The sequence below is a fragment of the Festucalex cinctus genome, chromosome 14 (genome assembly GCF_051991245.1).
Source record: "Festucalex cinctus isolate MCC-2025b chromosome 14, RoL_Fcin_1.0, whole genome shotgun sequence".
In the NCBI taxonomy this organism is placed as follows: Eukaryota; Metazoa; Chordata; class Actinopteri; order Syngnathiformes; family Syngnathidae; genus Festucalex; species Festucalex cinctus.
Genome location: NC_135424.1, coordinates 8104247 through 8119204, shown reverse-complemented (window position 1 = coordinate 8119204; position 14958 = coordinate 8104247). Strand labels below are relative to the sequence as shown.

General features: G+C 40.6%; 1 protein-coding gene and 1 long non-coding RNA gene across 2 annotated transcripts in view; one reads left to right on the top strand and one right to left on the bottom strand.

Moving 5' to 3' along the window:
* mrps5 (mitochondrial ribosomal protein S5) overlaps positions 1 to 14958 on the top strand; it is a 66959-nt gene that overhangs the window by 36844 nt on the left and 15157 nt on the right. The window lies entirely within an intron of this gene.
* On the bottom strand, positions 4232 to 6291 carry LOC144001784 (uncharacterized). The gene is made up of 2 exons (XR_013278587.1): positions 6163 to 6291; positions 4232 to 4516 (listed from the first exon to the last, which is right to left on the bottom strand). It is a non-coding gene; the product is annotated as an uncharacterized LOC144001784 (long non-coding RNA).

Below are 14958 nucleotides of genomic sequence, written 5' to 3'. Positions count from 1 at the left end.
GAAGTATGAGGTTTCTGGGGTTGGCATAAGACTCTGGTTTTGTAACCACGCAGGAGGGGTCTTGTTGGTGCTGGACTTCACTTTGATGGATTGGATGTACTGGCTTCTATGGATCTCACTCTGCCTTATCGATCCTTCCCTCCTTCCTCTCTTTAGTTTTTCCTCTGGTCTCTTGAGATCTCGCTAAATTTGCTGGAATTTAGAGGCTTCCGGGGTTGGCGTAAGACTTTGATTTTGTAATCATGGGGAAGGCAGGAAGTGTTTGGTCGGTGCTGGATTTCACTTTGATTTATCTTTCTTTTCTCTTTATTTTTTTTTACCTTTTCTCTGGTCTCCTGACCATTTAAACCTCACGACTCTGGCAAGATTCTGAAGTACCTGGTTAAGGCGAAGGGTAATGGGATATTTATAAGGCTTTAGGTGAATTAATGAGTATAAATTTATACGTATTTGCACACACACGCACGCACGCGCACGCACGCACACAAACGCACACACGCAAACGCACGCACACACACAAAAAATAAAATAAAAAAAAGAGCAATGATGATAAGACGTTGAATCGGTAAGACTACCGAATGAACAATTCTGAGCTCTTAAAAAAAAAAAAAAAAAAAAAAAAAAAGAATTGAGGGCTATTCGACGGAATCCTAATATCAATATTTTGAGAGCCAGCCTTGAATTTAGTACATTTGATTTGTTTACATAAATTCCTATAACTTTGCCAAAGGTGCTAACTATGGAAATCCCCGGAATTTTGCACCCGTAGCTGTGATCGATGTTTGTTTGCCTTTGCTTCCACGGGTATTAGCTCCGAGTGTTTATCGTCCGTCAGCGGTGATGGTAATAGATTAAAACAAAGAGCTGCGAACCACGGGAGGCCATCGATCGGCGCCGCGTCCTCGCAAGACAATGCGGTGGTGAAGAAGCAGGTTGTATTGCTACTTGTCCAAGTGAATATGCAACACCTTCCCATTTGTAAAACGCCAGGGAAGATCGAGGAGCGTAATTACGACTGGTGTGAGGGAATCGCCCACAGAGGCATTTCCTGCTCACGCATCGTCAACAGCGATCAATTGACTTGCAAAGGGAAACGCTTTGTTTTCTTTCATTATGGCCACATGAATAACTACATTTTCAAAGGAAAACAACTGAAACGTGTAAAATAGATGACTGTTGCTTGACAGTTTTAACATAAAAGCATTTATTTATTGGTGTTGGTTTTCATATGTCCTCGTCTTAGAATGATTCAGCTTTCAATGATTTTTATCACTTAAATTTTGTCTGATGTGGCCACACATGCAACTTCATGATTGTTTTAGTCAGACTTTCTGCAACAATTATTTACAAAAAACAAGGTACTATTATTACTTTCCAGGATGCACACGTCACATTATTCTTTAGTCAGCCTCACTGAAACTGAATCATTGCAGCCAGGTAGCACCCTCCATTTTGCCTCCATTGCTTCAAAAGAAATGAACTGACAATTAATTCCGCACAATCAACTGAATAACAGATCATTAATCTGCTCCCAAAATTTGCTCCCAAAAAACGTATAAATACGTTCTGTTTTAAATGTTTTAAGTGTCTCAAAGACGTATTTATACGTTTTTGTTGTTGTTTTTATGCTAGCACATACAGAAGGCTTTGATGCAGCCTCTCAAATGCAAAGACCAGTTGAAGGAATGGTAGTTATGACAGAAACGGCCAGCAGGTGGCAGCAGAGAAAAGGAGTTCAACCATGGCCATGTTGAAAAAAAGCTCAATTACTCAAAGTTCTAAATTGATTTGTGAAACATGATGGAACTTATCTATATTCTAATGCTAATTGTTGCAAAACAGAAACAGATGGAAATATACTTTTTTTTCCTGATGAAAGAAGAGACTAATCTTTCTTTTGGTAGGATCCATGTTTTATAGCAATAGAACACAATATTCTGTGGGCCTTGCAAAATCAGTTAAATTCCAGTAAAAAAAAGTCAGGAGTGAAGGGGATTGCTTCTGTGAAAATGGCTGGGAGATGAATGAGTTAAATATTATGCCCATTCCTACAACTTTCACAAATTAGACTCAGTGCAATTTATAGAAATTGCGTGGGAATGCTGAAATCTGAATGCTAATAGCTGACTGCTAAGATTTCAATGCATGTGGAATGATTATGAAGTAATTTGAGAGATAAATTATTAATTATTATAACCTCCTGGTTATTGGACAATGCACTTTTTACCAACTGTGCCACCGAGCAGTATCAGACACAATGATTATATGTATGGAAGTGGGTGTGGAAAGTGATACTTAGAAAAAGTTAAATATCTGTCCCATTGAAAATGAATGGGGGAAAGTTGACATTAAATGTTAAATTGTGCAAATACTGTAAGTAATGTGGAATCAGACAATATATACCCCGGGAGGCATGAATTTTTGAAGCTAGTTGAAATGTGGGAATTGTTACGCGGCAAAAAAAAAAATGTGGAGAATAAAAAATCACAATTACATATATGGGAATGCTTCAGCATTCCCACAATAAAAACTGCAATTCATACGTTTTTCGTCCTCCGATCCAGGCAATGACGCCAATCGTCCTATGCCTTGGTGTCCATTCCATCTTTGCGATCCTTTGCCTAGTGTTGTGCTCCTTCTCCCATGAAACCCCTCATCACTGAGGGGGTTGGTAGTAGCGTCTACTGACACTGGCCTGTTACTCATCTCAGTCACAGAGGCGTGTGCAAGCTGCGTGGCAGAAAGTCTTGCGTGAACATCCACAAGCAAGAGTCGGTTAGCGGCGGCACTTTGTCACCGAGCTGCCCGAGGTTCCGCCTGTCTCGGGTTTGAGATTCTCATTTGCACCTTGGTGGCTTCAGCTGTCATGCTGGCACGCTTCGGTCCGTGCATGTCAGGGCGCTCAAAATGCATTCCGGGTTTAAAAATAGCGACTCTGAAAAGACGTGGACAGTAGTACTCTTTGGTCGGCATGAAGGGGTCTATTGTGCTTAATTCCCTTGTTGATTACTTGACTCTACACTCCCAAATTGGATCGTCTCTACCCTTCTAGTTACCTCAAAAATATCATTTGTCAATGGAATTGGAAGTTGACTGATTGCTGTAATGTCATCATAATGCAGTTCTACCATTATTTTGTGCAAAACGACAGTTCAATCAGTTTAAAAACGGCGGGGAAAAAATCAATCACACCATTAGCAACTGATTAGCCATTTCAATGCTAGCAACTCCTCCACATTTTTTTTTGCAAATACTTGTTTGGTTCCACAAAAAAAAAATCACAAGGAGGTGAGACTGGTGAAGAAAACTGTGTCACAAAGACTGACACAGTTCCAGAAATACATTTTCATTTAAAGCGTGAATGTTCGTCAGATGAGGACAAAGGCAAGGACAGATTAAAAGTCCTGAGATGTTGCCGAAAATCATGTGAACAACATACAGCAGCGGACAACCAACATGCACACGCGGCTAAAGTGCTCCATCAACGTGTCATTTGGCTTCATTTAACTTTTTTTTTTGTTTGCTTTTGCGTTTGCATTTTGTTCTGAACCGTGTTAATCGTCCAGCTCACACCATGAAAGTGAAATAGTAAAAAAAAAAAAAAAAAAAAAAAATTCCACTTTGGAGCCTGGTTTTAAGACTTATCGGTTTCAAGCTCCGAAACCGCGCCGTCATGTGGACGAACTGATCAGGATCCAAACTATGAAATTGAAGATTGACTATCCAAATTTAGTAAAAACAAGTGTTTTAAGAAGAAATAATCATGAACAGCGCTGATGCTACACGTGCTATGTCATTCGCTCCATCTTTCACTGTCATTCACTCATCGCATCAAAAAACTTGTTTTGTCAATCCACAGGTCCCCCTAAGTGGAAAAGCCTGTTCTGACACTGCAGGTTCACCTCATTTGTATTAGGAGGCTTTTTCAATTCAATTTGCGCTTCACAGTCAGCGACCTCTGGGTTGGCTGCTTTTACTGTTAAAAGAAGTTTGTAGCTAATGGCAAACACTGACACGTACTTACTCGGCTTGCACTTTTTCCCCGGAAAGATTTCTATGTGCTTTGTGGATTAATTGTGTCAGCTCACAAAGATGTATTTTTGGAGACTTGAAAAATTGATTCTGCTTCATGCAGCAGGTAGTGTGGGATTTAATTGGTTAGCTGCGTTTAATGCCTTGTATACAACACAGACGCCATTTGTCACACTGCTACTAAAGGAACATCTAGTGATTGAGGCCGACATTTTTTATTTTATTTTTTCGTCTAAGCTGCCTTCATTTTGTTGCTGTCTTCCCATGTGAGGAGTGTTAGCCGCCTGTTTGTCTTCACTTGCGCCTGGGGCAGCCTCCGGGACAAGGCGGCCTCTCTGGAAAACGAACGTCTGGAGCGACATCAGAGCAGTCGGAGGCGAGGACGTCAAAAAGTGTCGCAACGAGATGCGGCCGAGACGAGTCTCCCCCGCTCCCACTGAGTCCTGGCTTTCTTAAATGAAAGCAGCTGCAGCATGATGTACACCTGCAAAACCAAATGAGATCCATATGCACAACAACAAATTAAATTTAAGGTATTAGCAGCGATTTAACAAGCCGACTTCTTGAAATAATCACCAATTATTGACATCATTTTCCACTCACATTAGATAGCATAAGCAAAGATGAGAAAATTGGAAATTATCCAAAATGGCTGCTCCCTACCAAAATGTCTGACTTCCTGTTCAAAGTGAGTTGTGTCAATTGGTGGAATCGGTTTCAAGGGTTCATTTTGGATCAAACTTTCCTTCAAAATGATAATCAAATATCAAACAGCTTGGCAGTATAATATCACCCGTCTTTCTAGGAAACAAATCTGGCTTATTTGGGTAAAGTTCCCTAATAAAAATGGAACTGTACAAGCGCAAGTTGCTTAATACATGATCAGATAATGAAGATAATGAAGAGGAATATTAGTGTTATTCATCAGTGCACACCCCCTATGCACATGCTGTATTACCAGTGTAGGAGTGCCTCAATCAATATGAGTGAGACTATTGGGAAATAAGAGACCTCATAAAAGGTTCGTGCGTGTGTGCGCACGTGTGTGTCTGCGCTGTGTGGGTTTTCGCTCAGCCGCGATTTAACCAGATCATCATTACAATTGTTACTGTGTTGACTCGACAAGGAAGGACAGATGAGCTCAAAATGGATTTTTTTTTTGCCTCCAAAATTCAATTTATTAACTTCCATGCGTCGAATAAAATTAACATTTTAAAATGTTGAATTTTGATGATAAAGGCATTTGAGTGTTGCCTGTTGGTTAAAGAGCTACACTGCCATTGTTTGTTAGCATCGCTGTGCTGTTTTGCATTGTTTGCTAACATTTTGCTAGCAGAATGGACTGTGATTGTTTTAAATACAGTTTGACACTAAAATTCAACTGAAAGTGGTATTAAACCACTTGATGGCTCTTTTTTTTTTTTAAAGAACAGTTCACGATTTGCTAAACTGATGTTTCTTGTGAAATGAGTTCAGTTTATTGCCAAAATACAGCGCATCTATTATTGCTGTTAAGATCAAGCAAAATGGCGGCGAGATGACAGCTTGAGTTCTGAAAAACTCATAAGACAGGCAGCCACGATATAGATATTTATTCTCATAATCAATAGACGATGTCTTTTTGATACAACCTTGTCTACTTTGAAGGGTAAATCAACTTATTTTTTTTTGCTGATAAACTGTATAAGCTTGTTAAAAGCTTGACTTTGGGGCAAGAACCGTGTGTTTGGTGCCATCTTAAGGGTAAACACTGGGATAAACACAATTTGGCTGTTTGTCCTCTCATTACACGAAAAGTCACGGTCGCCGCCCACCAGATCAGTCTCGTACACGCCTCCTTAAACACCTTTTTAGCGAGTTGCTGCTGATTAACACAGCCAGACCAGGCCCAGCCTTTGAGCGCCAATTTCAAATCATAGTGAGAGGTGGAGCAAGAGTCTGACTTCCTGTTTCGTTACCCTTTAAATACAGAAATAAGATCTCACACATGCCAATCTACTTGGCTGAGTGGCATTCTAGTCATATAGAATCATTACAGCACTACTAAAACAGCATCTAATGACGACTTACGCGCAGTACAGTACTGTAGAATTAAATACAAATTATGTGGAGGAGAATGTGCGATTATACCTGCAGCCCACTGTACGGAGTGGTAGGCGTAGCGGCCGTCGCTAAGGCAACTGGTGGCGCGGATGATTAATATCAGCACACAAGGTCTACTGTACTTTCCACATGGTGGATTTTTTACTCACAGACGCCGTTGCGATGTCACCAGGTGGCATGTGATGATGCCATTAGAGCCTTGTTACATCAGGGTTCGGCTTTGAACCACCACAGCATACATCGCCATGTGTCAAGCATAGTGAGAGCATACTTAGCGCCGGGCTACGCTGGTTACTCCCCATGGACGTGTACAGCGAACGCCTGTCGCGGCTGGTGGGGCACTTCCCCCCGGACATGCTGCCCCTGCTGCCCGATGTGGTCGTGGAGTGCATCCGCCTCCACTCCACTCAGCCCGGGGCGGCGCTGCGCAACCGGTCCGAGTCGGCGTTCTTGCGATGGATGTGCTCGGAGATTGAGAGTTTAATGGTCAAAAAGGCGCATTCAAGGGCGGGCAAAGTACCGGACCGTAAGCCTCGCAGACCTCAAGAGATGCTACGCGAAAGGAAGGGAGTTCATAGAACGCAGACGCTCATCACACCTCCTCATGTGCGTGACAGTCTTGAGGTGACTAAGGAGCTGATAAGGGAGAGAGGTGAGAAAACGAACGGAAACAACGGCAAGGTGCTTGCATCCCACATCCATCAGAGCCCCAAGGAGACCGGGGACTTGATAGAAGGGGATAACCACCATATGCAGGACAGTCCTATGGAGACTAAGGAGCAAGTGAGAGAGAGAAAAGGAGTTGCCGAAAGGAATGGACGCAACCACATGCATTTGAGTCGTAAGGAGGGGATGTGGCCCAGAAGAGTTGACGACACAAATGGAAAGAAGCGGAAACCCCTCACATTCGACATCAATGACAGTCATTCAGAGACTGAGGATTTCATGGAAGTTGATAAAACGAATGGAAACCAACAGAAACCCTCTGAATCCTCCCCGCATGACAATCGAAAGGAGACTGCAGAGTTAATAGGAGTTGAAAACACAAATGAAAACAACCGGAAATCCCTTACGTCCGACATGCATGTCAATCGCGAGGAGACAATGGAACTATTAAGATTTATAAATACAAACACAAACCAGCACATGCATGACAATCTTGATGACATTAAGGAGGAAATTGCATTCAAAAACTCATATGGCAACAATCACTTTGTATCCCAAATGGGCGAGAAGCACGAAGAGACAAAGGCGCTGATCAGCGCTGAAAACATAAATGGCAACATTCACTTTGCATCCCACCTGGGTGACGATCTTGAAGAGATAAAGGAGCCAGTCAGAGTTAAACACACTAACGGAAACAACTGCCTTGCAACAGACATGGGTGAAAGTCTTAAGGACACAATGGACTTCAAAAGAGTTGAAAACTCAAACGGAAACCACCACAAACCCCATAAGTCCCACATGCACGACAGTCTACGGGAGACTAAGGAGCTCATGAGAGAGAGAAAAGGAGTCGAGAGGAGAAACAGAAACAACCACACTCATAGCAGTCTTAAAGACTTTACGGAATTAATAGGAGGGGACAAAACACGTGGAACCCACCGAAATTACCACACGCAAGCCAGTCTTCGGGAGACTAAGGAGCTGATAAGAGAGCTAAAAGGGGTCGATAAAAACAACGGTAATAACCACATTCTCAACACAAAAGACACGATAAAAGTCGACAAAACAAATAGAAACCACCGCAAGCCTGACCCGTCCTACACACGTGACAATCTTAAGGAGACTAAGGACTTAACACGAGTTGATAAAATGAACGTAAACCACCGGAAGCCTGCCCAGTCCCACATGCGAGACATACTGAAGGACACTAAAGACATAAGACTGGATAAAACGAGCGTAAATCACCGGAAATCTATCCCCTCCCACATGCCCGTGAGTCCCAAAGAGCCAGAGATGTTCGAAAGGGAGGAAATGGTTGCATCTCGCAAAAATGACGAGACTTGGGAAACCAAAAAGCAGCGGCGTGTATCCGGCAGTTCCGAACCATCCCCTCGTATGAATCACAGTCGAGAGAGGACACCAAAGCGGAAACAAAGGAAATCGCCGGAGAACATCCCGAACACCACTTTTACGAGTTTACCCCCGAAGTCGGTGTTCACGTACTTGAGTCTTGTCGAGATGGATGACAACGGGATGCCCAATTCGAGGTACGACTGGACGCCGACCAGCTCCATCAGTCACCGGAAACCCCAGGACTCGAAGGAGCAGTCGCACACCAGGGTGAGCAAAAGAACAACAAAGAAGACCGTTGGATCGTACCGCTACCAGAACCTGAAACCTGACATGATGAAACCCGAGCGATTGAGTACATTCATGCGATTTGCGTACGATCGGAAGCCTGTGAGCGGGTCAGGCGTGAACGGAGCAAAGGTCAAAGACAAAATGCGAAGCGGCTGGAAGCCCATTGGACTTTATCAGACGACGAAAAACATGCCCAAGCATGTTCAGTTCCTGCTGGAAAACCACGATGGAGGAAGACGAGGCTGATGGGGGACGTCTTTAACGAATGGACTCAAGAGTGAGATGTATGAGAGGCGCAATGAGGCAGTGAGCTGTGAAAATGAATGTCTGGCAGTATTGTGAGTGTTGTATATGATCATATGCATAGGCACACATCAAAAGTGACCTCTCTGATGACAGATGCTTTTGTTTGGAGCTTTAAATAATAACCATCACTAGACTGTCACCAAGGATAAATGTTGACCAATGACTTTGTGATTTATTGTATACAAATACAGTGGTACTCGTCATACCACCACCTCTAAATGGCGGCAGAAGTTCGGCTAACATCCATTTACACAACTTTCTGGGAAAAAAAAACAAAAAAATTTGTTAGAGGGAACTTTAACTGAACAAATTAAACTTGTTTTTCTCAAACTGGCCCCCTGGGTCTACAAGCTGTAAATTGATGGTCTATACCTACATATCATTAGCCTAATGGTATAATTGCCCGAGACAAAAGAAAAATTAAACAAACTAGAGTCCAATTACCTTGATTCAACTTTTACAGATTATCATGACTTGGATCGACATGGACATAAAGAAAAAACACATTTTTTGCAAGCCCATATCGATAATGTGACTTAAAAATGACTTAAGCAATTATGCCATTATGCTAAAGAACCTTACCTTATCTTCGGCACCAATTAAAAGCACCAATATCAGTGTGACCTATAATCACATAAATCTCACATTCCTCTATTAATTAGTTACTTAAAAACAAAGAAATAAAGTCCATGTTTTTCAAGAACCTAAGGTATATTTTTTTTCAAGAACTTTATCCTTTTTACTTCCGGGGTTCAAATCCCGGCTGCGGTATGCCTGTGCGGAATTTGTGCGTTCTTCTCTGGGTACTCTGGTTTCTCCCACATCAAAAAAAATAATAAATAAAATACGTTTGTTAGGTTAATCGAAGACTCAAAATTGTTCATTAAAACGACTGTTCCCTATATGTGCCCTGCGATTGGTTGATGACCAGGTGGACAAGGTCAAGCACGATGAATGGATGGATGGATAGATGAATAATGTCTCCTCATTTGTATGGGAGACTTTTATTGAGGTTTTAAAAGTGGAGGTTCATGTTTGAGCTGTCACATGCAGATGGCTGCTGTGCTCAGTTGCAAATGACGAAGCATCAGGAGATGAAGGCTGAGACAATGAAGCGGTAACACGCACATACTGTAAGACACAATTTCGGGAACACTGTTGATGACTAGATTCATGGAGAACTAAATTGCCTCATGTTTATAAACATGTATACTAATTTGCTTTTATAAAGATGCTTTTATGATTTAAAACCAGCAGCGTATTCTAATCATTAGCATGTTGTTTACATTGTGCCTTTCAGTAGAACTGGTGGGATCTAGTTTTGTACGCCATTGGTTGATGGACAGTCGCCCAGAAGAAAAACTCCCTGGTTGCCACCCCCTGCTCGGCGTTAATGGCCTAACACTCAGTTTCACCTTTAGGGTGGAAATCTTGAGATACAGTTTCTTACGCCTTAAAAATAGCTGAGTTCGATGAAGACCATGCGCGCCGAGTGCAGCTGTCAAGAGTGTGAGGTCCTTCCCCGATGGATCAGGCCCAAGCATGGTCCAGGTTAGTGAACGTGACCTTGTCCCACCATGGGGGCTTGTCATGTCGACTCCTGGTGAAATGCTTGCAGTGCTCGACAACGGCAAATCCAAAAACATTTTCTTCGAATACGTTATGAGCTCGTTTTAGCACAGTAGACACGGGGTTGCAAGTTAGATCTGATTCAAATAGAGGGAAACCCCGCAGCGATGGTTGTTTTAAAGTGCGTTATAAATAAAGTTGTATGTGTTGTTGTTTGTTTGTGGAAAGTAGTTTGAAGAGTTACAATTTTATGCTAATTTCCATTTATCTGTCGACAGCTTTTTGCATTATATGTTAGCATTAAGCTAACAAACCTTTGTGATGTGGTTTGTTTGGACATTTTATTTTTCAATCGTCTTTTTCATATTAAAGATCAAATATGACACCTTTGAGGTGGCAAACTGTTACAAGAGCTCTGATCACTTTTCTCTTTAATTTGTCATTCTTTTGTCATTAAATGTTCATTGCGTGCATGCATTTTTGTTGCACAGAGAATGGCGCCGTTCGACTTTCTTAAAGGAGCAGTACAACGTCCGTTGAATTGAAGCACAAAAATGTTGCTTTTTTTAAGTATTTACATTCGTTCAGATCATTACTGTATGTTTTTATCAAATACAATATTATACAGTGCTGTCTTTTCTTATTACAACATCTTTGTTGTTTGATGGGGATGGCTTTTTGTGACTCTTACTTGGTGGCAGCCTGAAAGTTTTCCTTCTGAACTTTTCCAGTGTTTGCATTCCATGCTTAAACCGTATGAGGAAATATTAGGTGATGGCTGGAAAAACAATCATTGTTATAATTTTGTAACTGAATAAACTTTGCTAAATGACTTTTGCTTTGTTTCCCAGGAGTGAGTTATTTCTCCATGCTAACATCTTACTGGCCATTGTGTCCAAGAATGATGATCTTCTCAAGCATATTTAGCCAAAGTGGAATGCCGGCACATCATTCACAGAGTATGCGCGTATGCACGAGCGCGTCCAACACAATAACCCTCGGCAACTTCTTCCCCGCTAACAATGACAAATGGACAACAGCATCATCCGTTGCGGCCGCCTTATTCCCATTTCTTAAATGAAACCGTAAGAGTTTGATGATGCGGCAAATTCTGAAAAGTGTGAAATGAAGCTGCATGAATGTTGACAAGATGCACGGCAGAGCTGCATTTTGTAATGTGTGGACTTGTTTATTGGGAAATCTTTTTTTTCTGAGGGTTATGTATTTTCCTGCTGAGAATACATAACATTGCATGAATATTGTAAAAGCAATAAATAAAGGAGATCGATTGTAGAAAACATCAACAAACTCACTACTTGGGGACAAGGAAAGAGGAAAATATCCAAATATTCCATTCTATTTTATTTATATTGTACTATCTACTTTTTACATTTTTTTTAAATACAAATGTTGTATTCCATATATTTTTACAATTTATTTGTATTATTGCTTATTTGTAACCATGTACTTTGTAAATTCAATCTTATTTATTTTTTCTTATTTTAATACAAATATTGTATTACATATATTTTTTGCAATTTAGTTGTATCATATTTGTAATTTACTTTTTTTTTTTATCCAAGTAACATACGATTTATTTTTTCTTTTTTTAATCCAAATATTGTGTGCTTTGTTTTTATTGTTATTTATTTATGCTTTTATTTTTTTATTCATTTAATTTCTATTATTATTCTTGCTTTTAGTCTTATTATTTACTGTAGTAGTAGTGTTTACGTTTCTTTTTCTCATTTATATTCTGTATTTATTTGTATATTATACTCATTATACTTATACTTATATTACTTATATACTTATACTTCTTTTTTTTTAATTAGTATATTCTATATTTTTATTGACAATTTATACTGTTTATTGGTTTTTTTCCTAGTTGTTTTTTTTTTTTGTTTAAGAATACATTTCATTCTCTATTTTATTTCATTTATCCTGATTTCATGTCACTGGTATCCATCAATAAATACCAATGTTGGTATTGATATTTTGATCTGGCCACTGGTCACTACTCTTCATACCTCATAGTGTGACATAAATGTTTTTTACTGGACAGTGACAAATTGTTCTAATACAGGTAGCGTGTGAATTGGGGAAATAATTTGACATTGAGTGCCATGTACCATCGTGGGAAAGTCATTACATTTTGTCTTTCCAAGTGTGTGTTCTGTTTACACTTTAAACACATTTTCCGCCTCATGCGCACATCTCACAGTGCGCAGTTGAAAAACACATGCAGCATACATTATATACAACCATCCCACTGCATATGTTGTACATGTGTATGAACTGTATTTCTCAGATAGTCATCTTGGGACATGTTTGTATTGCACACACTCGTGAAGAACGTCTGTTGAACCCATATTACATTGTTGTGGAAATGTCTTTATTGTCCACGTGAGATGAAGAAATTAAAAACAGTAATCCCTCAATTAACACGGGAGTTACAGCCAAAGAAATCTGCAAAATAGCTGTCATGTTTTGGTTTTGTGGGGGTGGGATTTTGTTTTCTTTTGGTGTTTTTGGTTGTTTGTCATGTGTTCCTTGTCTCTTCCCTTGTCCCGTTATGTCTAACCACGTCCACCTGAGTGTGTCTTCCCTTCCCACTGTGTTGACCAATCAGCTCCCCAAGCCTCTTGTATCTTGCCCAGGTGTCTGTTGTTTTCTCGTTACCATGTGTATTTAGTTACCCTGCTTTCTTTCAGTTCTTGTTGAGTCATTGTTCCTGTTCCTGTTGCTTTCCCTGTTATCCATGCCATGCCTTGTGTGTTTTTGACTTTGTTCATTTGTATTTTTTCGTAGTACCTTGTTTACATTTTTTTGTTAATTAAATCCCCTTTTTTACTTGCATCCCTGCCTTGCCCTGTTTTTGTTGCCCCCTGCATTTGGGTCCTGCCTCCAACACCCCCCCATCGTGACAATAGCGACCATTTGTTAATTTTGTTATTTATATGTGTTTAAAACCTATTATTTTTCTCCATGTTCTACATTGTAGTATCTGTAAGTTGGCTGTGATTAACTCAAGTTAGCCCCAATTCGTAAGTGGCTAACCCTCAGCTAGTAGAGTGCCTCTGGGCTAGCGTCCGATTGTGACTATGCAGCTTACACGTTTATTTTGTTACTGTTTGTTCAATAAAGTGAAATATATCAGCAGCTGTTTCTATCTTTGACTGTATATGGAGGGATTACAATTCATTCTATCTAGCGCTAGTAGGCTATAGTAAATTAGCTGTTTGTTAATGTTAGCATTCAAGGGAATACTGTACTTAATTTGTTCGTATTTTACATAACACACATTTAAACGGTCAAAAAAGGTAATGGTATACACTCCAGTGAGTGAGTGTCATTTCTTACCATTTTCTCTTTGCGTTGCCTGTCCCTGCCTGGCATTTAGCCTAACACATGACAGCGGCACGCCTCGTTAGCATGCGTCGTTAGCGCTCTGACATTTCTTACCGGGCCAGCGAAACGGCAAGAGGAGGTCGCCGTGACTTTGAGGATATGTCACGACTTTAAGCCTCCTTGATGTTTTTTTTTTTTTCATCCTCAGCTGAAACGCATTTTAAGCGTACACCAAATGCAAGAATTTGTACAAGAATGTCTTTCAACGTACAGAAGTCCCAACACGACTTTGCAGTGATGATCAAGGTTGCGAGTGAATCAATTGTGGCGCATGGACATTCATCATACAGACACACAAAAGCACACATGCACACCTGTGTGGCCTCAGCCTTGGATAGTGCACCTCAGTCATTGTGTGTGTGCAAATCTGACAGTGCTATAATACGACATGCAAACAGAAATTAACATGTGCAGCTGCTGGAGATAAGAAGGTGGTGCAAGGAGAAAGGAGAAAGCTGAGGAGAAGGATGGATTTTCTTTGATGTAGCAATTGTAGATTTTTCAAAAACATTAAAGGCAACGTAGTCGTCAATGAATGTCATGGATGTTTGGGGGGTAAAAATTCAAATAATTTAGAGCGTCAATTAACTTAATTCACCAGAGTAAAGACATCTTTGAAGTTAATGGAAACACATGCGTTAAGTTCTGTGAGTGCGTAATTGTCTCAGATGTTTATAAGTTTACCGTAGATTCGAAACTGTCTTTGATGTTTACAGAAACACATTCATTAAATTAACTAAAGACTACATTGACTTTGAGGTTTTCAAAATGTACATTGGGCTAGTCAATTACTGGAAATTATATTTGATGTTCATGAAAACATGTCTGCGATTGGCCAGAGTCAGCTGAGATAGGCTCCAGCACCCCCCGTGACCCTTGTGAGAATCAAGAAAATGGATGGATGGATGGATGGATGGATGCTAATGAGACTCATTAATATGCAGCGTCTAATTCACAAACGCCAGAGCAAATAGCCACATGGAGTTTGCGTGACGCAAATAATGTTTTTGGAAAGCATGTATTAACCTGCCGCAACCTCGATCCCGGGATCATGACAGCAGTGCATGTGGCACGGTGCACGCCCCTTTCTGGCTGATCACGCAGAAAGAGAGAGAGAGAGGGAGTGGGGAAATTTTTCTATGTTGGTTTAGGACACATAACGTAACCCGGGCTGATCGGCAATGCGTATTGTTCGTGAATATACCCCTATGTGTTTTGAAGCAATATGAA